Source organism: Meles meles, chromosome 7 (genome assembly GCF_922984935.1).
Source record: "Meles meles chromosome 7, mMelMel3.1 paternal haplotype, whole genome shotgun sequence".
NCBI lineage: Eukaryota > Metazoa > Chordata > Mammalia > Carnivora > Mustelidae > Meles > Meles meles.
In genome coordinates, this window is record NC_060072.1 from 111,825,188 (window position 1) to 111,851,103 (window position 25,916).

The following is a 25,916-nucleotide window of genomic DNA, read 5'->3' on the forward strand; positions in this document are numbered from 1 at the left end:
GCCAAAGCGCCGTTCCTGCGGTGACATGTGGGGAATATCTCTAAAACACCAAGATTAGAATTCACTTTCATGGAGAAAGGGAGTGTCCCGTGGCCTTTTCAGAAGCAGCATTTGTTGGTGTGGAGTGGAGGGCAGCAGGGTGAGGGCAAACAAGGGGAGATGGCTAGTGCAGGCTTCCGCATGGCCTGGGACCCCCAGCTGGCCTGCCCCTCACGCGGCCCACAGCTGGAGACAGACAGGAAGGAGAAGGAGAGACCCACAGTCCGGGTTCAAAATACGTAGGGTAAGCTTTTTGGTGAGAACTCCTAAAAACAAATATATTATTTCTTCAAGACTCACATTGTGGGGCGCCTGGGTGGCTCAGTCGTTAGGCATCTACCTTCTGCTTGGATCAGGATCCCAGGGTCCTGGGATAGAGCCCGATGTCAGGCTCCCTGCTTGGAGGGAGGCCTGCTTCTCCCTCTCCCACTCCCCCTGCTTGTGTTCCCTCTCCCACTGTGCCTCTCTGTGTCAAATAAATAAAATCTTAAAAAAAAAAAAATAAGACATTGTGCCAGATGTTTTACATGTATTGTATTATTCCACTCAATTTTCTAGGTATTATTACCGTTCCATTGTAGAGATGAGAAAATGAGTCTCAGGAAGGTAACTAGCTTAGAGAATTAACTTGCCTATAGTCCCCTGGCTAGTAATTGGGGGAGGTAGAATTGAACTCACTTGACCCTGTGGCCCACATGGTAACTACTGGGCTCTACTCCCTCCCTTGTAAACTGAGGTTGTCGATCCTCAGGGATCAGCAGGGGCGATGCCTTTACAAAACCAAAAGCAGGGCTTAGGAATAAATACTCTAGTTCATAAGCGGTCTGCAGTCTGAAAGTTAAAAAATATAAAAATAAAAAAAAAATTAAAAATTATTCTTTCTTGAGGCATATTTTACATAATTCATCTATTTCAACTGTCCAATTGAATGATTTTTAGTAAACCTACCAAGTTGAACTGTACAAGCATTATCTTCAATACTTTTAGAACATTTCCATTACCCCAATCATATCCTTTATGCTCATTTACCTGCCGGTCAAAATATGACCCACAGATGTTGTGTTTGGTCCACCAGATTTAAAATATTAAAAAAAATGTTTTTGTTAGTTTTCTAAAATGAGATGATTTCAGATAAAAGTCTTAAATTTTAACCTCTTTTTTTTTTTAAGATTTTATTTATTTATTTGACAGACAGAGATCACAAGTAAGCAGAGAGGTAGGCAGAGAGAGGAGGAAGCAGGCTCCCTGCTGAGCAGGGCTCGATGCAGGGCTCGATCCCAGGTCCCAGGTCCCAGGACCCTGACCTGAGCCTAAGGCAGAGGCTTTAACCCACTGAGCCATCCAGCGCCCCAAATTTTAACCTGTTGAAAAATCAGGAGATTGGGCAAAATTGGACCTTCCTTTACACAAGGCAAAACTATTACCTGCTCCTTTCAGACAAACATGTACTTGCTAGTTCCTCATGAAATCAGTGAGGGCGCCCAGGAGGGGGCCCCAGAACCATGGCCCCAAATGTTTGCCTTCCAGCCCCAGGCACCTGTCTGCACAGCTCTTGGCAGATGGCAGAGCCGTTGTGGCTGTTTTGTTGTGACAAAGATAATTTTTGGTTCTTACCAAAAAGGAGCTGCTCTTTTTACTGGAGCAAACTTCTCTGAAAACAAAGCCACATGTCTTATTTTGAAACTTCATGATTAGGGTTTGTACCTGATGTGGTCAAAGAAAGCTCAGAGTTTACTTCTTTTCTTGCAATCTCTTTGGAATCTACCTCTCCTTGCACATGAAGATGGTATTTCTCGAGTCTTGTTTTTTGGCTTAAATTTGCTAGACTCAATGCAGACACACTTCTCACGGAGCTTGTGACAGAGCCGATCTGAGGATGACTTCTGTAGTTACTCAGGTAGACACTGCTGGTTATCTCCCCAATTTTTTCTTTGATCCTGACCATTTCGTTCAGAACGGCAATGTTTTCAGGGAAGGTGCACCAGACCCTAGGGAGTGAAATATGACTGGCCTGATCCATTCTGGGGACTCAGGTTTCTTTAACTGACTTAGGAGTAGGCATATGACCCATGCTAGTCAGAGACAGAAGGGGGTATTAACATCAGCCGGGGGATTTTTGGAGCAGATTCCCCTCTTTTGCCATCTTTGTTTATTGTCACAACAGTACGTAATACTTGGTGCTACAACAGCCACCTTGTGATCATGAGGGCAAAACAGAGAGAATCACAGAGAAGCTAAAACAGAGCCCTGAGCTCTGAGTGCTGAGCTGCCACATCCTCCAGACCTTTCCTTCTGGATTTCTGGTTACATGAGACAAGATATGTCCTTATTGCTAAGGCCACTTCTACCTATGCATTCTGTTATTTGAAACCAAAAGCATCCTGACCAAAGTGTAACATTCGAATCATAACTCCTATTGCCAACGGGGACACCTCCCTGCTTTCCATCATTTGTTCAATTCATTAACCATATTTTGGGGTGGGTTTCTCATGTAGAAAGCTACATTCAATCAGTTTATGTTGGCACGGGTTTTTTTTGTTTTTAAGGATTTATTTATTGGAGGTTGCCTGAGTGACTCAGTCAGTTAAGCACCTGCCTCGGGCCCAGGTCATAATCCCAGGATCCTGGGATAGAGCCTGTGTAGGGCTTCCCGTTCAGTGGGAAGCCTGCTTCTCCCTCTTCCTCTGCCCCTCCCCCTGTTTGTGCTCTTTCTGTCAAATAAATAAATAAATCTTTTTTTTTTTTAAAGAAAATTATTTATTTATTTGAGAGAGAGTGAGAGTATGTGCCCGTGCCCCAGGAGGGGCAGAGGGAGAAAAACTCAGGCAGACTCCATGCTGAGCACGGAGCCGACATGGGGTTTGATTCCACGACCCTGAGATTATGACCTGAACCAAAATCCAGAGGTTGAGTTTTTCCTCATCTTAACTCCAGAGTTTATGCACAAATGATATGACCTAAAAACCATAGAAGAAAAGACTTTGAGGTTAACCAAGGAAACAAAGGACAAAGGCACAGACCTTGCCACAGCAGATGGACTTCCAGCAGCCATCCTGGATTAAATTAAGAAGCAGGCAAAGAGAGTCACCTGGCAAACCACATACTTGTGGCCAGCCCTGAAGACCTAGGAAATGGCTTTGTTTGTGCCAGCCTCCACCCACTGGCTTGTTTTAATTAGAGAATTAATAGTCCCTTATGTCAGGAAGGGCTACAGCTGCTTCAAGCCTCACCCCACCCCAGCACCTGGGGGAAGAGTACTCAGTCACCCTATTGTGGGAGGGTGAGGGGGCAGCCCCAAGTACTGGCCCCGGGCCCTGGACTGAACCCAAAGCTCTATTCACTGACAGTAGCTCCCATCTACTGAGCACTCACCGCATGCCAGGTATCCCTGGTCATAGTGCTAATCCCTAAGACTACTCTGTTAAGTGGGATAATTATAGGGCCCATTTCACCGACGAGGAAACCAAGGCTCCAGGAGTTCAAGTGACTTGCCTGAGACCAAAAAGCTGAAAAATTGCAGTGCTCACTCTGCTTCCAAAGTTTGTCCTTTTTCCTTATAGCATGTTGCATCACTGCCACCCAAATCCAGAACAAGGGGGCCAGAGTTGCCACTGAGCTCCTGGGAAGGGCCTTGAGCTGTGGCTCATGGGTCTGAACAACTCCTTTCTAGCAGTGAGGCCTGAGCCCGAGCCTGCCTCTCAAGCTCCTAGCCTCCTAGCCCGTCAAGGATGACCCTTCTACCCTGACACACATTCTGAGATTTGTTATGGTAACCAGTTGAGGGAAGGCCCAGGAACCTTCCAGCCCACACTCCGCCCCCTTCTCACCTGTCCTCCACCCTGGAAAAAACCTGCTGATGACAGCTTCCACTATTAACACAGAACCATATGTCTGGCCAAGAAGTTTTAACCAGAATCTAAGCAAACCTTTTAGATCTAACTTTCAGTTTACAGGAGTATACAGATAATGGAACAAGTTAAATGACACTCTGGGGAAATAATTAGACAAATTCATGGTTTGGAATAGTACGTAAGATATATAGGTCAGTACCTGTCTCTTTGAGAATCGACAACTATAAAAGATGAAGTGATTGTGGTTGTTGTTAAAATAGATTTATTAAATAATTTATTAAGTTATTTAATATTAAGTTTAATAATTTATTTATTAAATCCATTTATTAAGTTATTAAATAGATTTTTGAGAAATAACAATAAAATGCAAATGCATGAGCCTTGATTGTGTCCTCGTTTCAAAAAACCAACTTCAAAGATATTTGGGAGCAAATGGGGAAATTTGAATATGGCCTTTTTATTAGATTAAATTACATAATTATTTTCATTTTGTTAAGTGTGACAATGGTATTATGACTATGGAGGGCAATATCCTTACTCTGGAGATGTACTTAAAGGAAAAAAGTCACTGTTTATAATTTACTTTAAAAGGATTCAGAAACATAGAGATAATAGGTAGGTACGTAGATAGATGATAAATGAGCAAATATGGCAAAATTTTAATCATTTTTGAATCTGGGTGGTACGTATATGAATATTCCTTGTACTATTCTTTCTACTCTTCTGTGTGTACTTCAAACATAATAAAAATGTGACTCGGTCAGTTGAGCACCTGACTCTTGATTTTGGCTCGGGCTGAGATCCCAGGACCCTGGGATTGAGTCCCACATCAGGCTCCCTGCTCAGTGGGGAGTCTGCTTGTCCCTCTCCCTCTGCCCCTTCCCCCTCATGCTTTTGCTCTCTCTCAAATAAGTACAATTTTTTTTTTTAAAGAGATTTTGTTTATTTGAGAGAGAGAGAGATCACAAGCAGGTGGAGCAGCAGAGGGAGAGGGAGGAGCAAGCTCCTAACGATCAGGGAGCCGATGAGGGGGCTCTATCCCAGGGCCCTGAGATCATGACCTGAGCCAAAGGCAGCCACTTAACTACCCCTAAATAAAATCTTTTTTAAAAATGGGGAGGGGCACCTGGGTGGCTCAGTGGGTTAAAGCCTCTGCCTTAGGCTCAGGTCATGACCTCAGGGTCCTGGCATTGAGCCCCACATCAGGCTGTCTGCTCAGCGGGGAGCCTGCTTTCTCCTCTCTCTCTGCCTGCCTCTCTGACTACTTGTGATCTCTCTCTCTCTCTCTGTCAAATAAATAAATTAAATATTTCTTTTTAAATGGGGGAAAAAAAACCTTTCATAACAAGAAGTTTACAGACCAAATGAGGATGACCATAGTATGAAGACCTGAAGCCACGGCCTCTGTTGCTGAAGTTTTTTTTGTGGTTTTTTTTTTTAAGACTTTATTTATTTGACAGATAGAGATCACAAGCAGGCAGAGAGGCAGGCAGAGAAGAGAGGAAGGGAAGCAGGCTCCCTGCTGAGCAGAGAGCCCTATGTGGAGCTCAATCCCAGGACTCTAGGATCATGACTTGAGCTGAGTGGAAGGCAGAGGCCTTAACCCACTGAGCCACCCAGGCGCCCCTGTTGGTGAAGGTTTGCCCACCTGGTCCCCTCCCTTGCCATTCTGCCCAGCTGTTGGGCTTCCCTGCTATTCTAGCCTGGACTCTGAGGCTTGAATGAGCTCAGACTGCTGAGGCTCCTAGAACCAGACCAGGAAGAACTAGTTCTGGGGCTGGACAACCAAAGTGGGATTCCTAAATGGTGACCTGGAGTGAAGATAAATGTGTCTCCCATACAGGCAGCCCCTGAGAGAGAGAGAGAGAGAGAGACCTTATAAGGAAAGCGGAAGCCCCTCCCAGGCATCCCTCTTGGCAAGAAAAGGAACAGTTAATAGTACAGTAAGATTAAAAAAAAAAAAAAGTACAGCAAGATGTAAATTATTAATCAATACACTGTACACTTTAGGCTTACACAATGTTATGAGTCAATTTCATCTCAAAGCTGGACAAAATAAATAGCATAGTATCATAATGGGCAGCAAGGCTGGGCCCTGAAGTTAGAACCATTTACCAGAGTAGAGAGTCATTCCTGGCTCTAAAGATCAAAAATGAGGTTGATATTTCCCAGTCAATTGGCAGACTTAGCCTATTTTCCATAAAACACCAGGGAACAACTTTACAGAACTTGAGAAAACTATCATGTAACTCATATGAAAAAGTGGGCCAAAAATACAGATTTGGGGGCACCTGGGTGGCTCAGTGGTTTAAGCCTCCGCCTTCAGCTCAGGTCATGATCTCAGGGTCTTGGATCGAGTCCCGCATAGGGCTCTCTGCTCAGCAGGCCTGCTTTCACCCTTCCCCCCTGCCTGTCTCTCTGCCTACTTGTGATCTCTCTCTCTCTCTGTCAAATAAATAAATAAAATCTTTTAAAAATATACAGATTTGAAGAATATTTTTGGAGATTATAATCTCCTTGAGGAGAAGAATCATGCCTGGTTTATCTATCTTCCAACCAAAACCCCCATTACTGTAGGATTTTGCATACAATAGATACTCATAAATTTCTTAAATTTGATTGGGATAAGCAAGCAACGCAGTCAACCGCAGAAGCCTGGCTCCCTGCCGTGGCCAGAGAGCCCTGTATTGATATCCCTGGGAGGCAGAGGGTCATCAAGCCCGACCAGCAGCACACAGAATGGAAGAACATAAAACCTCAGAAGCCAGCTCCCAAGAAGTTCGGCAGGCAGTCAGATTCATGCTGCTGGGTTGCAAAGGGTTGGAGTGGGGACCACAGGGGTCTGGGCCTTGGGCATTTGCATCACCAATTCCAGGAGAAATACCATCTGCAAGTAAAGAATCAGCCATATCAGGGGCGCCTGGGTGGCTCAGTGGGTTAAAGCCTCTGCCTTCGGCTCAGGTCATGATTCCAGGGTCCTGGGATCGAGCCCCGCTCAGGCTCTCAGGGAGCCTGCTTCCTTCTCTCTCTCTGCCTACTTCTGATCTCTGTCTTCCAAATAAATAAATTTTTTTAAAAAATTCTTAAAAAAAAAAAAGAATCAGCCATAGCAGCCAAGACTGCTTAAAATTTCTCTAAAAGGCTGGTGCTGACCTTGGAGTTCAATACTGGCTCTGCCAAAAATGTATTGATCTTTGAGCATAAATTTCTTCACCTAAGATGGAGATTTATTTTAAAAGATTTTGTTTGTTTATCTGACACAGAGAGACACACACAGAAATCGAGGGAACACAGCAGGGGAGTGGGAGAGGGAGAAGGCGGCTTCCCGCTGAGCAGAGAGCCCCATATGGGGCTCCATCCCAGGACCCTGGGATCATGACCTAAGCCAAAGGCAGTCGCTTAACCAACTGAGCCACCCAGGTGCCCCTAAAATGGAGATTTTAATAGCACCTCTCTCATAAAAGAACCCAGTAAGATAATATATGTAAAATATCTGCCAACATTCATGGCCCATATAGCAGACACCCAGTAAACAGTAGCTGGTATTACTATTGTTCCGACTGCAAACACACTTGACAAAGCTTTTCTAAGTACAATCTACCTGGATACATTTATCATAGCCAGTTTTCTTAAACATAAGGAAGAAATTCCACTGGCACCTTCTTTTCCCATGTTCATTAAGGTTGTAGGGAGACATGGGAGATGAATGACAGAACTGTCCTCTCAGGGTCTCATACGTAAACTCTGGCCCCCAACAGGTCAGTCAACTGTATAGGATCAGAACCAGATCATTTCCGTCCTTGGTACTCCTTCGGGTCCAGCAATGTCGGTCACAGACTAAGCGCTCAGAACAAACATCTGAAACCCAAGAGCAGTGATGTGACTGGTATCCGTGGCGCTCAGGGCACTTCCCTCAGCAGGCAAAGGCTTACACGGTGCAGGAGGTGTGTGGAAGGGCCAACGTGCCCAGGAAGCGCTGAACGATGGTATCCTGGCTCTTCTGCCCTTTGGAACTCCTGACCTGTAAGAGCGAAGCTTCCAGAGCTTCCTCCTGATGAAAGTTTTAACTGGGGCTACAGCCAGAGCCTCTGGGGTCAGGAAAACAAGCAGTCACTGGAGCTGGCTGTGTTACTAACCACCGGGGAAGGGTGATTTTATTGGGTTACCTGGCCTCTGCAAGAAGGAAATGGGCTACAGGCAAAGAAATTAGCATTCTAAAAGCAAGAACGTTTGGAAAGTAGAAAAGAACTCTGAAATCAGAGCCTCCAACCCCACACTTTCCCCAGCAAGGCCCAGAGCAGGGAGGTGCCTGGCCCTCCACCACCTCACTCGTTAGCAGCGAAGCAGGTGCGAACTAGAAGTTAGAAGCTGACCCCACACACCCAGCCTGTCCCACTCAGGCCAGCCTCTCCCAGGAGGCTGTCTGTCTGCTTCACCACCGCACAAGACGGTCTCACTATTCTGCCTTGCCCAAATCTGTATGTCAGTCCTCCCACAGGCCTCTGCCAGGCTTCCCACCCTGTGGGCACCGTAGTTCCAAGGGGGCACTGTGCTCAGAGAGCAGCAAGCTGGGACTTGTGGTCTTCCTGAGTTGTTGTTTTTGGCTGCTTCGGGGAGCCGGCGGCCACCAACTGCATCGGAGACGTCCGCCAAAGGCATCTGCGTTTCGTACACGGTCCTCAGTTCCCAGCCACCAGGCTCGGTGCCAGGGAAGCAGGCCCTTTGTCAACAGAGATGCCCCGGCTTTGTGCGCCAAAACGGAGGCAGAAAAAGTCCTCTGGCATCAGACCCGCCACCAGGGGAGGAGGGAAAGGGAGTCCTCTACGGAGGTTCCCGTAAATGTTCTCATTTAAACAAACAAACAACAAGAAAATAATAAGAGGGAGAAAGAGCCAAGGGGCGGACCAAGCAAACTTCCGAACCTGCAGTATAAACGAAATCGTGACTTTGCTCCGGACCCTACTGTGCCGAGAGGGGTGGTGTGTTTACGAACCAGGTCAAAAGACATCACGGCAAATTACGGAGCAGCCGCCCAGCCCTGCTGCCAAACGATTTAGCATGCAAATAAGGCAAGCAGTGAAGCGCGAAGGGGACCAATAAGGTCTTGGGCAGCTGAAGAGGGAAATCCAAACTGAGCTGACTTGAAAGTGAAGGGAGTCACGGGGGCGACCAGAGCAGGGGTGGGTTCAGCTATCCTGTTCCCGCCAGGGATGGTTTGCATTGGCTTGGTCCAGGCTGATATGAAGGCGAAGAGCTAGCTGGTTTGGCCCCCCAAGGACCGTGACAAGTCACACACGGGAGCACAGCACACTGAGGCCCAGGAACATTTATGTGAGTGTGTGCCTGGCGTAACCCAGCAGGAATGCCTACCCATAGTCACCGTGGCGCCGAGGCCGGGAGGGCATTGCCAGGGTGTTTGCACCGCGGAGGCTCGCAGATGGGCCCCAAAGAAACCTTTCTGAGTCGGGGGACAGCAGGCTATCCCCCCGTGAATCACTCTCCGGTGGTTTTGCTTTGGTTTCAGAACCTGTGGCTAGGGCAGAAGGACCAGGAGGGCCCCTGGCCGGGTGGCTTTCTCTCCTCCCAGCTGCTTCTGTCTCTCTCCCAGGCTCCTGGACACAAAACAGCTGAGCAGATAAACAAGTCACCACCTGCTCCCTCCTCTCCCGTGACACCGCCCCTGTCCCCAAGTCCCACCCCTTCTTCCTAGCATTCTCTCCCTCCATTCCTCCCCAAGCCAAACTTCCCAGCCGCAGCAGCTGCAGCCGCCTCTCCCCTCCTGTGCCTGCTTCCCCAGCACACCCTGCATGGCCCCCCTCCCCCCCCCCCGTGCTCCCCACCAATGGCAAAGGAGGAACATGTGTATAGAGCCCTGGGCTCTCCCTCCTCCCAGAGCCATTTCAAACAAAACAGTTGTGCTTTCTCAAAGTAATGCGTGGAGCTCTGTGTCCCCAAGGAAAATGAGTTTATGGTATCCACAGCCCTGGAGCCAGTGACGGTCTGGCCACTTGGCTCAGAGCCCCTCTGCCAGGCAAGAGAGAGCTAGAAGCAAGGGGTTCATCTGAGCAGAAGCCAGGAGGAGGCCAGCTCCATTCCAGGACGCGAGGGAGGCAGATCCCTTGGATGGAGGGCAACAGGAAGCCGCTCCAAGAGGCCAGGAGGCCAAGGCCCAGTTTAAAATTTCGAATAAGGGCCACCTTTCTGGTAGCCTGCCTGCGCTCACAAGCACCAGCGTGTGCGCACACACGCACACATACACACACATGGTGTATTCTTATTACCAAAATAAAGGTTGTCACAACAGACTGGGTTCAGTAGTCAGAAGCTCCGAGTTGGTGCTGTTTAATAAGTCCCCAGTGCCCATGGTAGCCATTACTGAAGACCTCAGTGGGTGGGGGAGACAGGAGAGGAACCCCAGAGTGCCTCCTTTCAGGGAGGGGAGCTGTGCTGGGAGCTGGGTAGTGAGGACTCCCCCAGAGGACTCCTTGGCAATTTGGAGTTTAAATTTGGGTTACTGCTGGCTCACCTGAGTCCTCTGAAGCTTAAGCCACTGAAACTGGGAAGTGAGTAGACCAGCCTGTCTTTACCTCCAACTTCCCTAGTTCCTGAGAGGTTTTTTTTTTTTTAAGATTTTATTTATTTATTTGACAGACAGAGCTCACAAGTAGGCAGAGAGGCAGGCAGAGAGAGAGGAGGAAGCTCCCCTCGGAGCAGAGAGCCCAATGAAGAGCTCAATCCCAGGACCCTGGGATCATGACCTGAGCCGAAGGCAGAGGCTTTAACCCACTGAGCCACCCAGGCGCCCAGAGAGTTCTTTTTTTAAAAAGATTATAATTGAGGTATACTTGACATACAACTCAGAGGTCTCCTGTACTATTTTGTGGACAAGCAGGGAGTGGAACAGAGGAAGCAAATCTGGCTTCCACTTGCCAAGTGTTACAAATCTGTCTGCAGGCTCAATGCTATTTTGCGGAAAGTAGCAGCAGCACAAGACTGGATAGCTGGCACCTGGGTTTGAAATAAGTGAATGGTGGGATGCCTGGGTGGCTCAGTTGGTTAAATGTCTGCCTTTGGCTCAGGTCCTGGGATATCCCAGGTCCAGAGTCCTGGGATAGAGCCCTGCACGGGGCTCCCTGCTCATGGAGAGCCTGCTTCTCCCTCTGCTATTCCCCCTTCCTGTGTTTTCTCTCTCTCCCTCTCTCTCTCTAATAAATAACATCTTAAAAAAAAAAAAAAAAAACAGGGGGCGCCTGGGTGGCTCAGTGGGTTAAAGCCTCTGCCTTCGACTCAGGTCATGATCTCAGGGTCCTGGGATAGAGCCCCGCATCGCATCGCAGCATCGGGCTCTCTGCTCAGCAGGGAGCCTGCTTCCCTTCCTCTCTCTGCCTGCCTCTCTGCCTGCTAGTGATTTCTGTCTGTCAAACAAATAAAAATAAAATCTTTCAAAAAAAAAAAACCAAAAAAACAAAAAACAGTGAATGGCGGTGTGACCTTGGGCAAGTCCCATAACCTGTCTGAGCTTGTTGTCCCTTTGGTAATACCCCACAAATTCAACTGCTCCATACTTCTCATGTGAAGTGAAATGACAAGGCAAAGTTAATGGAACACACCTCACACACCAAGCATTCTGCTGAGGCCCCACTTGATGCTCGATAAAATTGTTTTTTCATATTCCGTAGGAGACAAAATGGAAATACCAAATGGAAAATGGACAATGGAAATGGCAGGCACCAAACCCAGTGACTCTGAAGAGGTCAAAGTAGACCCATTCACTGTGTGGGATGGGAGGAGGCAGGTGAAACTTCTCTAGGATGTCTGTGGACAGTTCTTCCCTCCTCCTTGGAGAGCCCGGTTTCCCAGCCGAGGCCCTACCAACATTTGGGACCAAGGAATTCTTCGTGGTGGCGACCCATCCTGTGCATTATAGGATTTTCAGCAGCATCTCTGGCCTCTCGAGATGCCAGTGGCACTCCCCCCCCACCCCCCAGTTATGACAATCAAACTGTCTCCAGACACTGCCAAGTGTCCCCTGGGAGCAAAACAGGCCCTGGCAAAGAACCGCCTCATGAGCTGGGAGCAAGCACAGGTCTCCTCTTAGGAGTCTGAACCAAGGCTGTGCGAGTAGCAGGGAGTCAGTACGTGTTAGAAGGATCAATGCTCACTGATCCCTTTCTTCTAAGCAAGAGAGAACTTGAGAAGGAAGACATAGTCATGAAGAAGGCAAGGAGTGGGCCCTCTCTCAAATATGGTGGATGGGTGGGGGAGGGGGAGCAGCAGCTGCTGTTAAAGGGCGGGCAGGAAGGGCTAACCTCCCCCTCCCCCTCCTACCAGGGGCACTGCCCTGGAGGAAATTTCCCACTGTTGGATTTTCATCTCATCTGATTTGAATCGAAAGGAGGTGAATTTGTGAATCAGATTGGAGAATGATGCAGGGTGGTAGGAGTCTGCTCTGATCTTGCCCTTGCTTTATAACTAATGAGATGTGTGTCCTTGGACAAGCCATCTCATTCCTGCAACTGTTTCTCTGGCTGTGAAATGTGGGAGTCAGAGTTGATAAGTGCTAAGGTCCCTTCCAGCTGTAACTTCTAAGGCCTGTGAGCACCACAAATGTGATTAAACCAACTGGCTAATTAGGGCGAAGTAAAGTTCAACCTTACTGCACCACAAACCAGCACGTAATTCTCCACTTGTCTTTGTTACCAGCTGTCGCTGCCAGAAAATCTTTCACAGCTTCCTCCTATATGGAAAGCACTGTGCTAGCCCCTGTGGGAGAGAGACTTTCCCTCTTTCTAATCTAATGCAAGATAAAAATAATTCCAATAAAAGGCCATGACTGAAAAATGCCTCATACCCTCCAATGGCTTTCAAGTAAGGCCAACCTGAGTTAGAAGACTGCCTCCACACTCTGTGCCCACAGGCAAGTCACTTAATCTCTGCTTCTTCATCTGTAGAATGGCCACAATAATAGCCCCCATGTCACAGGGTAATTGTAAGAGTTAAATACAGGCAAGAAAATTAGCATGGTGGGGTGCCTGTGTGGCTCAGTTGTTAAGCGTCTGCCTTAGACCTGTCGTGATCCCAGGGTCCTGGGATCAGGCCCTGCATTGGGTTCCCTGCTCGGTCGGAAGCCTACTCCCTCTCCCACTCCCCCTGCTTGTGTTCCCTCTCTCGCTATCTCTCTCTGTCAAATAGATAAATAAAATTTTTTTTTTAAAAGTCTCAAAGAAAAAAAATAGCATGGTGCTTAGCATGTAATTAAGTGGAAAAAAAAAAAAGATCGGAGTGACTGGGTGGCTCAGTCGTTAAGCATCTGCCTTCAACTCAGGTCATGAGCCTATGGTCCTGGGATTGAGCCCCACATCAGGCTCCCTGCCCTATGGGGAGCCTGCTTCTCCCTCTGCCTCTTGCTCCCCCTGCTGTGCTCTCTCTCTCTCTCTCTCTCTGTCAAATAAATAAATAAAACTTTTTTAAAAAAGTTCACAGTAAATAATTGTCGGGTACTCTAGACCAGGCATTGTGCTAGGCCTGGGAATCTGGTTATGAGGACAGGGCTCCTGCTCTGGAGAAGCTCAGACGGTGGGGAAAGAAACAATGACAAGCCACCATGTCCTTCAAGGGCTGTGACAGAGCAGGGTACAGCCAATGGTCTTCACTCAGGTGAAGGAGGCAGAACATTCCAGATGAGAGAACACATGTGAAAAGGAGCCGAATGCTCCATGCTTCTATGGCACCACAGGCTTCTGATCATGGCCGAGTATGTATGCGATGGGGTGGTGAGTAAGCCTGAATGTTGGTTCCTCAGAGAAGGGACCTGCACAAGAAACACTTCCTCTTTGTCACGTACACTCTTTCCCTTTTTTTAAAAAATATTTTATTTATTTATTTGACAGAGAGAGAGGTCACAAGTAGGCAGAGAGGCAGGCAGAGAGAGAGGGAGAAACAGGCTCCCTACTGAGCAGAGAGCCCGATGCGGGGCTCGATCCCAGGACCCCGAGATCATGACCTGAGCCGAAGGCAGAGGCTTAAACCACTGAGCCACCCAGGTGCCCCAACTCTTTCCCTTTTTGACACCACCACCGGGTGGCTCAGAGCTGATTTTTAGGCTCAGTTACTTGCCTAAGTAACAAGTTACTTGTTAGGTTCAGTTACTTGCCTGAATCTAGGTTTTCTGCTGTCATTATTCTCTTGCCCCACTTTCCTTTATAGCATGGATCTCAACATCAACCTGGGGTTTGGTTCTGTGGTATGCTGCCATTGATTACAAGCTGCCTTCATTCCTTTCTGAGCACCGATGGCACATCAACGAATGAATGATGAAATACAGAAGTGCATGGATGAGAATGAAGTCAGACCAGGGTGGTGAGTGTGGCTCATTTCCAGCCACATCCCCAGTGCGGGACCCAGGTTCTGGCCTACCTAGGAGCTCAGTACCTGCTGCTTCAGAGAGTGGTATCAGAAGTATCTCAACTACAGGAAGCCCTCCCTGTAAGATACAAAAGAACCAGCCTAGCGGACTGTTCACGGGCCCGAGCACACATTTGATGTGTCCATACTGGACCTCTTTGTATGCTGTTCCCTTCTTGTCTAGGCTGCAAGCCTTGCTGTTCAAGCCACGTGGGAGGCTATGCCTTACGGGGTTTGCCATATATCTCACTGTCTCCCAAACTGCGCTTAGCACAGAGCTGACCACAAAGCAGCTTCCCCAAATTTCTATGGTTTTAGCCTAATAAATGCATGATTCTTTGCAGTTGAACAAGGGTGAGCACCTGGCTCCCTTCCAAGTCTGGCTGGAATTGTTTCCTCCCTGCCCACACATCTGACCACAGGGAATAGCATTTCTTTCACCCACCCAGTAAATCGAGTTTTTGCTGGATGAAAGAAGGAGAGAACTGCTTCTTAGGAGTCTGCGTTGAAGCCTTTGTGCATTTTTATCAATGCATTATTTGACCCCTTCCAACAACAGGCAGGGAAGGCAAGAAGCTGCCAGTCCTCTAGAGAAGGGACAAAGACTCCCAAGGAGGGGACGGCAGACCTGTAGAAACCCCTGACAAGGCTGCCCTCACGCTGGGTAGACCTTTCCTTTCGGCTTTTCTCAAGAGTCAGCTTCAGGCCAAGGACAGGACTGGTGGCTCAAGGAAGACTCAGCTTCCAGCTGTGCTCAGCGGCCTAGCCTCTCCCACACCATCCTTCCTTCCTCCTTCTCTTTCTTCCTCTCTCTCCCTTTCTCTCCCTGCCTCTTGCAGTGAAAGGACTCCCTTGACAAGAGTATCAGGTTTTAGGGGTCTGTGTCCTGGGAAATTATGGGATCTTTTCCCCTTTCTCTTTTTAACCAGGATTACACATTCAGAGTGGGCTGGCTCCCAGGGCCTGCCCAGCTGTCTCATGACTGGAGGATGCAGAGGTTTCTGGGCTTGGCCACCCAGGGGAGGGTGGGCAGGTCACTGAGTGGAAGCTCCCAGGACTGCTCTCCCTTCTTTTGACATCCAGAGACTGCCCCCACCCCCGCATTCTGAGATCCCTAGCGCTCCTTGCGGGGTGGGAGTGGGGGGTGCAGTTCAGGCCCATCCTCCCTGGTCAGGCATCTGGCCACCAAGTCTCCTTCCACTCCAGGGACAACTACAGGAAGAAGGGAAGATGAGAGACACCAGGTTATTTGTGATCTGACTATTCTCGTTTAGAAAAAGAAGCATTTTGCAATGTATACATATAGCAAATCATTATGCTGTATATCTTAAACTCATACCACATTACATGTCAATTACATCTCAATAAAACTGGATTAAAAAGAAAGAGAGAAAAAAAAAAAAAGAAAGAGAAGCAGGCCAAGGGGGTAGATGAGATTAGGAGACCAGCAGAGGGGAGAGAGTGAAGAAACGAGGGTCTCTGTAAATTCCCTGTGGCCGTGGACCCCGGGCTCTGGCCACCAAGAATGCAATAGAGGCAGCAGGACTCTGAGGATGTGGCCTGAAACAGGTCTTCTTTAGAAAACTGGAAAGGGTCAAGGGTAACCAGACTGGCGCAGTAGGTAGAGCATTCGACAATCTCGGGGTCGTGAGTTCAAACCCCGTTTGGGCATGGAGCCTACTTGAAAAAGAAAAGAAAATTAGAAAATGAAAATATTGACTCTAGGGTGCAGGAGAATGAGCTCCTCCTTCATCAGCAACATTTTGCTGGTACAGCTCTTCTCTACTGATAATCAGAGCAAGTCGTCCCTCAGTGTAAAAGTGCAGTTTTGTCCCCTAATTTGAAAGGCTTGGAAAATGTGACCTAGTTTTGGCCGTTCCCGCTACTCATGGCCAGTGGAGTTGTGGGCTCTTAGCCTACTGGAGGCTTAGGCAAAGCCGTCATTTTACAGGTGGGGAAATGATGGCTGAGAGGTCAGGACGTCCCAAGTTCACACAGGGGCTTTCATGATGGAACCCATTCCAGAACTCAGGCCCTGACTCAGCTTTCCTTCCCCCAACCCCTCCTCCTACCCTGCCACACCAGGGGGCGGGGAGTGGGGGTAGGAGGGTGAGGCGTTGGGGGGTGGCGATTTAGGGATGTAGGGTAGGTGAGGGATGCTGGCCAACTCTGGGTGAGGGCAAAGTGATTTAAACAAACAAATAAAACAGACTAAGAACAAAAGGTGAATTGGTAGTAGGCTGAGGGTGTGGAGTCGGGGTGGGTTCTGAGCTCTTGGGGCTGAGGCTAGGGGTAGAAACAGTCCGCTTTTGGCCTTTGAGGGTCTCTTAAATGCCAGCCATTGTCAGCCTTCCCCTGTCTTCCAGGCCAGGGCTGCTGGGACACTTGGTATTTTCCAGGACACAATCTTGAGCACCTTAAAAGAGGGTCCAAAGGGAGCTGGGATCAGCGTCTGGCTCAGATTTTCTTACTCTGAGCCGGACACAGTCTTAGGAAACTGCCCACACTGCACAGTCCTGTCACTCAAACGAAACCTAAAACCTAAGGCCCGGGGAGTCACACGTGGTCAGCAAGGACACCCCAGCCTGGGGCTAAGCCAAGGGCATTCGCCTGGGCAACTCGGGGACTGCTCTGCAGCTGGGATCAGTCCTTTCCTCAGACCCACAGCACCACCGCACCCATTCCCTCTCAAGACCCCTCGCCGGTTCCCCTTCGGTCACAAAATTCCCTGCGCTTATCTTGGGGCTCGCTCTGCTGTGGCAACAGCATGTAACTTCCCAGGGTTATGAGAAATAACTTCCCTAAGAGTGTCACCAGCTGCAGACGCCCCTGTCATAAACTGTCCCCTCTCTAAGCCGCCTAGGGCTTTTATCCCCTCCCTCTTAGCTACTCATTACCCAGCTTAATTAGGCCAGGAAATGCTCACGCAGAGGACACTCTCTGCGGGAGGCGGGGCTGGAGGAGAGATTCTCAGCAGCTCCACTTCCTGAGGCTGGAGCTGGGGGCTGGGGAGGGCTGGGAGGAGGGCTGTGGAGATGGCGGGGCTGTGTCCTCCCGAGAGCAGCTGCTGGGAAAGAGGCAGAGATGCGCACACTTGCTCCCCCGGCCCTCCAGGGAGCTGAGGGTTGCACTTGTTTACGGAACAGCACGGGATCTGAAAGCTTGCAAGTGCCTCCCCACCCCTCAGTGAGCCAGCCACCCTCCCCCCCAGGACCACATAGAGTGTTTCAGCCCAGTGCCCATCACAGTTAGACAGAGCCCGACACTGCCTCCGTGTTCGGCCAACCCCTGACCTTCACCCTAAACCTCTTGGGTCGGTCGTCGGGGTGGCCGAGTAGGCCTCCCCAGGAAAATAACGCCAAGGTTCTTGGGAGCTGGAGCCCAGGATCGAGTCGGCCTTTCTGCCGCAGTAGTGGGCGAAGGGCAGGTAACACTGTCTTGGGGTTACCACACGGGACTGACAGTCTCAAGACCAGCCTTATGTCCTCTGGAATTCTGTGACCTTGGATAAATTGTTTCATCTTTCTGAGCCTCCGTTTCCTGAGCCACACAGACCAAGAGTACTGTCGACCTGTTGCGAGGTTGAGACCATCTACTACAACCTCATGGCAGAAACGGGCAAATGGTCAGGAAGAAGGAGCTGGCATTCCCCCTGTCAAGACTGCGGCCGGGGGGGGGGAAGTCTGCAGCCATTGACTCCCCAGCCCCGTTTTTCTTTAAGGGAAACTTTAAAAAACGGGGAAACCAATATTAGAGCTCCTCCGATCTGCTGGGGCCATTCATACTTACATTCTCTCACTTAATTATTAAGTTACCTGTTGGGGCTTCCGCATACAAGTGAGTGACCCGGGGCTCAGAGAGGGCGGGTAACAGCTAGCAAATGGCAGAGCAGATCATGGGCGATAGGATTTGGGAAGTCTGAGGCTGCTGTAGGGCCTGGAAATGTCAGAAGGCCACCAGCCTACAGTGAGGAGGGTGACGTGAATCCCAGTCCCAGCAGGCGGATCATCACTCTCCAAGAGGGGATTCTGAAGGCTTTGAGTGAGACTGTCCTGCCAGAATGCGTCTGACTGGGGAGGCTCTCCTCAGAAAACACCCACCCCTGACCTTTAAGCTCTGGAGCCATCTGGTTCAACAGTCCCTGGTTTATGGTTTTGTGCCTTGCTGCTTCCATGGAATCGGTGTTTTCTGAGAAAATCTGCATTTCTTGACCTGTGACCTCATTTCCCTCACCTGGAGGAAGACACTGTGATCTCAGCTCTCAGATGCCCACTAGCACTGAGATGAGAAGGTTCACAAGTAGCTTTGAAAAGTGCTTCTCATTCCATCAAGAAAAAATAACAATGTTCCACAGTAGGGATGGGGTGGGGGCTGCTGAGGAGGAAGGGGTCCCTCCAGTTCTATCCAGAGGAGGGCAGCAGTCTATTTACCCAGAGAACACCCAGCGATCCAGGTTCTCCCAGGTCCCCAAAGGAATCTTCGTCTGCTTTTGACCCCCCCCCCAGGGAAATGCACCCCTGCCTCCCCGAACTCCTGTCCATTGGTTTGGGGAATCCACCGTTTCAGGGGTCCATGACTGAGGGACTTGACTTGGGACTGAACCACTAAAGCGGTTCTCACTTGCAATCCATCAACTCAAAGGAAGCTCCTGGTCGAACAGTCAGAGGCAGACAGAACCTCAGAATCCTGACTAAACCCTGACTAAACCTCCAGCCTTGTCACTCTGGGATTTCGATCTGAGGTAAGTGTAGTCGGGGTAAAGGAAACAACTTAGCCGCTTCCCAGGATGCTAGAAATGCTAGAAATGCCATCAGGCAGAATGCCCTGCAACTCCAGGGAACAAAACTCGAGTGAAGTCCCTGGGAGGCAGCGTGGGCTTCCCCTTCAGAAGGCCCTGAGCGCTGGCATCATCAGTGAGTCATTCAGGCTGGTTGAGGAGGCAGACCGTGGGGGCTCACGGGAAGGAAGGGGTAGGCTGGTCTTTGCGCTGAGCAAGGCTCGGGGCGGGTGGGGTTGGGGGGAGGCTTTCCACCCTGGGACTTGGGTCACAAGGGTCCTGTGAAGGAGAGCTCCAGAGGGAGCTGGGGGCGGGGGAGGGGCCGCTGGCCCACAGAACCAGGCCCCCCAGCTCTGGCACACGGGATCTCCCTTTGGGCACCATCTGGGGCACCTTTCAGGCCTTGGCTCTCTTTCATTCAGTCGACATCCCACCCCTCCCCTCTTTCCACCCTCTGGGAGGCATCCTCTTCCTCTGGCTGACTCCTACACACAGGCAGGGGTGGGAGAGCAGCTTGGGGGCAAACACCTGCTTGCTGCCATTGTATCGCCTTATTTAGGGGGTGGGAGGGCCCCCGGTAGAGCTCGGCAGTTTGGTTATACCCTCCCTCCCAGAGAACAGGGGAAAGCTGAAAACTCCCCTGGGCCTCAGAGAGGGATTTTCAGCAAGTCATTCCCACAGGGCGGGGGAGCAAGAGGAAGGGTGCCATTCACCCTCCTTGGCAACACCCCTCATTTGTTCTCTGGCTCCCTGGAGCCTGGCAAGGCCACGTGGCTGATGGATACAGTCACCTGTGTCCCTCCCTCCCATCTGGGTCGGGCCCAGTGCTGCCTCTAAGCACCAGGCCTGCCGCACAGCACCTGGAGTCTCGGGTGTGGGCAGGCGTTTGTCTCACCGAACAGCTAAATGCCAGGCCGAGGGCACTGAATCACACATACCACAGGGGCCTGCGGGTTCAAGCCGTCACCGGCTGACCTGCCTTGGAAATGCAGGGATTTGTTCCAGTCCCTTCCTGGCTACCCCACCCACTTAACACCAAGTTTCAAATGCCAGGTTGGAGAGAGAACCACAGTGAAGTGATTGTGGAAACACTGGTGTCCGATCTGGGGCAGTTAACGAAGAGGAGGAGGCAGGCCCCGCCTCTGGCTGTGCTGGCCCACCGGGAGAAGTGTCAACCCAGCCCCAGCCACAGAGAGAAGGTCACACCGTGGGGGGTCAAGGAGAGCATGTGAGAGTAAGAGCAAGTCAGGGGAAGGCATCTCTGAGGAAGTGACATCTCAGCTGAGGCGAGCAGACGTTAGGCAGGTCAGCCAGGCTCAGCTTGCAGGTGGCTGTCAGAGCTAAAGCTCGAAGACAGTATGAGGCAGCACGTTCCAGAACCCAGGCAGGCTCCAAGTGAGAGCTTTGATGCTGGGCTTTCTAATGATTCACTGGGTGGTCACACCAGCAGCCCCTAATTTCTCTGTGGCTGATGCTATCGGCCTGTCTCCCAAGGATAAGAGATGTGTCCCTTAGAAGTGTTTGAGATCTCCAGACAAGACCCAACATGCTGTTATTATCAGTCACAACATGTTATTTCTAGTTTCTACCCACTCTGCAGAAAGAACGGTGCCCCGTCCCTTCCCAGTCTCAACCGGGTACTTCCCCTTAAGATTAATACAGATTCCCACAGACGGTTCCAGATACCTTCACTCTCTCCCTTCGTGTGGATGATCCTTCAAATGTAGAAAGACTCCTGTTTCTGCTGTCTCTCCTTCCGGGCCATCCTTTTCGCAACGTCTCATGACTTTTTTCCTTCCAAGTAACCAAATATTTGGAGTAAGTGGAGAGGCCTTCTGTCCCTCTCCCTTCCTTCCCTCCACCTCACTCACCCAGCGCACAGCCACTGTTCACAATTTGGGGCGCTTCCCGCAGTGACCTCGCTTGGACGTACATTCATCTCAGCTGAAGTCATACTCTTGGTTTATCATTTATCTTTCCGTATTTGTCCTTATCTCTTGTTGTTATCTGTTGGGTAGTATGACTTAGTTCTGGGTGTTACTTGTTTCTTATATATTTATTTTCATGCCCTCCCATGTTCATTGCTACCTTATTGACGATAGACGAGATATGGAAACCACCTAAGTGCCTGTCAATGGATCAACTGATAAAAATAAATGCTGTATGACATCCACCTGTGTGTTGTATCTAAAAAAACCAAACTAAAAAAACCAAACTCATAAAAGCAGAGTGTAAAATGGTGACTAGTAAGGGTGGTGGGAAAATAGGAGTGATTTTTTTTTTTATGGTGCAAACTTATAACGAAGAGACAAACAAAGGATTGTTTTTTATTGATGGATATTTGCACCTCCCCCTTTTATTGCTGTTGCATATGGGTGACTTCTTAACAAGGTGGGCTGGATTTCAGATATTTTTATTTTCTAGAGAACTTTCTTCAGCAAGGCAAGATGAGAAATCCACCACTGATAATGCTGTTTTTGTTTTTCTTTTAGTTAAGTGCTGTCTTTGGAATCATGGCCCATTTGCTCCAGGGCCAGGTTGCCTCATGTTAAGATGACCTGAGCCTCCTTGCCCAGAACCGCCCCCTGCCCCCAGTCCCCATCACTTCTTATCCTTATCCTAGTACAAGGTGGGGAACAGTCATTTCCCTCATTTTGTCTTGATATCTTGCTCTGTCTCCCATGGACCAGGCTCAGCATTTCCAGCTTGTGTGCATCTCACTCCCGCCACAGGATTAAATTGGGCCCCACACCCCAGCCCTTCATTTCCCCAGGATCCCTTTGGACCCGAGTCCTCTCTTACCTCAACCCCTCCAGCCCCTCTCCCCTTGCGGGCCGCTCTCTGTGCCTATCTGCTTCTATTGAAGCTTTGCTCTGCCTGTCCTGATCTCATTTGTCCATTTATACTTCCTCCCCATCTTCTGGGAACCCTGAATTCTGCAGGAGTTTCCAGTGCCCCCCTAGCCTGAGCCCCTCCTGTGCTCTCCCCTCTGCTGCCTTTTTTTCTCTCATCTCAGCGCCTTTTGTTTTCCACCCCACTCACCAGGTGTTGCCCCCTTCCCTGGCCCTGTCCCCATGGTCTCTCCGTCTGTCTCTCGTCCAACAGCCTCTGCTCCCAGCATCTCTCTCCCTAATGCCATCTTCAGTGGCCAGGTTTGTGTAGCACAAAGTGAAGAAGCTTGGCAATTACCTAATGAGTCCACACAATGCAGACAGCCAATTAAAATATCCTTGACACGATGGATCCCCTCACTGGGTAAGGCTGAATTCCAGCGAGGTCTGCCCTTCACCAGATCTGTCGTACCATCCAGATGACTGGAGTGACAATGACTGATGTTTATCTCACTAGCAAGTGAGAATTTCAGAACCTCTCTGTCTGGCTGCCATCTCTCCAAATAAAGGATGTTTAAATACACCTGCAAACAAAAAAACAGAACACACAAAAAACCACTTTCTTGGGGCGCCTGGGTGGCTCAGCGGGTTAAGCCTCTGCCTTCGGCTCAGGTCATGATCCCAGGGTCCTGGGATCGAGCCCCACATCGGGCTCTCTGCTCTGCAGGGAGCCTGCTTCCTCCTCTCTCTCTGTCTGCCTCTCTGCCTAGTTGTGATCTCTCTCTGTCAAATAAATAAAATATTAAAAAAAAAAAAACCACTTTCTTAGAGTTCGTTTATAACTGTGAACTGAAATCCATCCTCAAAACAGGAATTTCTGTGGAAAGTGCTGTTTGCATGGTGACTTAAATCTGTTCATAGATGTGTCCTTTTGCAAAACACACAGCAAAACTGAGCATAGCAGTTTTTGTAACTCCAAAGACCTTGACATTCCTTCCTCTTGCCTTGTTATAGAAGCACAAACCAGAAGACTCCTAATAAGTTAGCATAAGTCAGGTGCTTGGGGCTGGTTCAGGATAGGAGACGCTTCTCTGATCTCAACACTTTTTTTTTTTTATTTGCCTTGCTTAACAGGGAGCCTGCTTATTCCTTTGTCCCCCCTCCCCCTGCTTCTGCACGTTCTTTCTCTAGCGCAAGTAAATAAACAAACTATATATATATATATTTTTTTAAGATTTTATTTATTTATTTGACAGAGAGAGATCACAAGTAGGCAGAGAGGCTGGCAGAGAGAGAGAAAGGAGGAACAGTCTCCCCACTGAGCAGAGAGCCCAATGCAGGACTCGATCCCAGGACCTTGAGATCATGACCTGAACCGAAGGCAGAGGCTTAACCCACTGAGCAACCCAGGTGCCCAAATTATATATATTTTTTAAATAAAGTTTTTTTATTTGAGTAATCTTTACACCTAACGTGGGTCTCAAACTCACAACCCCGGGAATCGCACACTCTTCCAACTGAGACAGTAGGGCAGCCCTCAACGCATTTCTTTTCTTTTTAAGACTTATTTATTTATTTGTCAGAGAAGGAGAAAGAGAGCGCACAAGCATGGGGGGAATGGCAGGCAGAGGGAGAAGCAGACTCTCAGCAGGTGCCCGACACAGGACTTGATCCCAGGACCCTAAGCTGAAGCCAAATGCTTAACTGACTGAGCCATCCAGGTGCCCCGATCTGAAGTGTTTCTGAAGAACATTCTCTAAAACTGCATCCTCTTACTTCCCGTCTTTACCCCTACTCTGGGCTATCAGTCTCGAGAATGGATTTAGTAAAAACAACCCTAAAGCAAAGCAAATATTCCCTGCCTCCCACTTCCCTTAACCTATTCACTGAGGTGACTTTCTTTTTTTCTTTTTCAGTTTTTTAGATATTTTATTTATTTGAGAAGGCGGGGGTGGGGGCAGAAGGAGATGGAGAAGCAGACTGCCCACTGAGCAGGGAGACTTGGGACCTCAGGACCTGAGCCAAAGGCAGCCCCTGAGCCACCCAGATGCCTCCTGAGGTGCCTTTCTAAATGTGAACTGTAATCTCCCGGATTTCTAGATCTAAGCGTTGATCTCAGGTCCTAGTTCAACCACTTATTCACTGTGTGTCTTTGGGCAAGTGGCTGTCCCTCTATAAGCCTCGGTTTTCTCACCTGTTTAATGGGGAACAGATGCACCACCTCCCAGGGTTGTGGTGAGACATAACTGAGACACCATATTTATAAAATTGCTTTAAAATAAACCACAGGAGCTCTCAGTTGGGGTGCCTGGCTGGCACAATTGATAGAACATGTGACTCTTAATCTCAGGGTTGTGAGTTCAAGCCCCACATTGGATGTAGCGATTACTTAAAAAAAGAAGCAGCAGGAAGCAGGGGCACCTAGGTGGCTCAGTAGGTTAAAGCCTCTGCTTTTGGCTCAGGTCACGATCCCAGGGTCCTGGGATGGAGCCCCACATCGGGCTTTCTGCTCAGCAGGGAGCCTGCTTCCTCCTCTCTCTGCCTGACTCTCTGCCTACTTGTCTGTCAAACAAAATCTTTAAAGAAGAAGAAGAAGAAGAAGAAGAAGAAGAAGAAGAAGAAGAAGAAGAAGAAGAAGAAGAGGAAGAAGAAGAAGAAGAAGAAGAAGAAGAAGAAGAAGAAGAAGAAGAAGAAGAAGAAGAATGCTCTGAAGGATAAAATAAGGAGTACCTGGGTGGCTCAGTTGGTTGAGCATCTGACTCTTAGTTTTTGTTCAGGTTGTGATCTCAGGGTTGTGGGATCGAGCCCTGTCTTGGGCTTCATACTCAGTGGAGAGTCTGCTTCAAGTTCTCTCTTTCTCTCTCTCTCTGTCCCCTCCCTGCTCGTGCTCTCTTTCTCAAATAAATAAATGAATCTTTAAAAAGATAAAATAAAACATGGCAAGTCCCTGATGGGTTCTAATGTGGAAAAATTTCAAGTACACCTTCTTTGTTGAATTGTGTGAGAAATACAGATATGGGGAGGGTCGGATTTAAACACACATGACTTATGAAATAAATTAAGAAAAACTTTACAAAAACATTGGATTTTCCATGTTAAGGGAAGGTTTCAGTAAACTTTCAAAAATGCCGTCTTCGTATTTCTCAATTGTGAAGAACAAAGTCTAGGATTTACCTGGTCCCACCAATCTTCAAGACTAGCAAAGAAACCCAAAGTTAGGAGACCAACCAGCACGCACCCATTCAGAAACCCACTTTGTGAGCGTCACCCAGAGGAGCAGAGATTTCCTTTCAGACACCCTGGACTTGAGGACAGACCCCCCCTTTCCTTTTTGTTTCTGTCCAGGGTCCCTCCTCTATGCGTCTTCTTTTTCTCCAAGGTGAGAAATTCCTGCGGCGCAATCTGCACACCCCGGAGAGGCAGTGCTGTGTGGCGGACTTACAGAATCATCCACCAGTTTAGGAGGCAGGAGAGCTTGGATGAGTTGCAAAGCCTCTAAGCCTCCGCTTCCTAAACTGAAATGAAGATAATAATGCCAACCTTGTAGGAAATGTGTGATTAGATAAAAATGCATAATTGAAAACAGTTGATAAATTATATAGTACTCTACAATGTAAGCCATTATTATCATGATAGATCATTTTTTAAATACTTTATTTATTTATTTTTTTTTAAAGATTTTATTTATTTATTTGACAGAGAGAGAGATCACAAGTAGGCAGAGAGGCAGGCAGAGAGAGAGGAGGAAGCAGGCTCCCTGCAGAGCAGAGAGCCCGATGCGGGGCTCGATCCCAGGACCCTGAGATCATGACCCGAGCCGAAGGCAGCGGCTTAATCCACTGAGCCACCCAGGCGCCCCTACTTTTTTTATTTTTTAAAAAAATTTTACTCATTTATTTGAGAGAGAGAGCGAGCTAGAGCAGGGGGAGAGGGGCAGAGGGAGGAGAACCAGACTCCCCGCTAAGCAGGGACCACACCCTTCCCCACATGCAGGGCTAGGTCCCAGGACCCTGG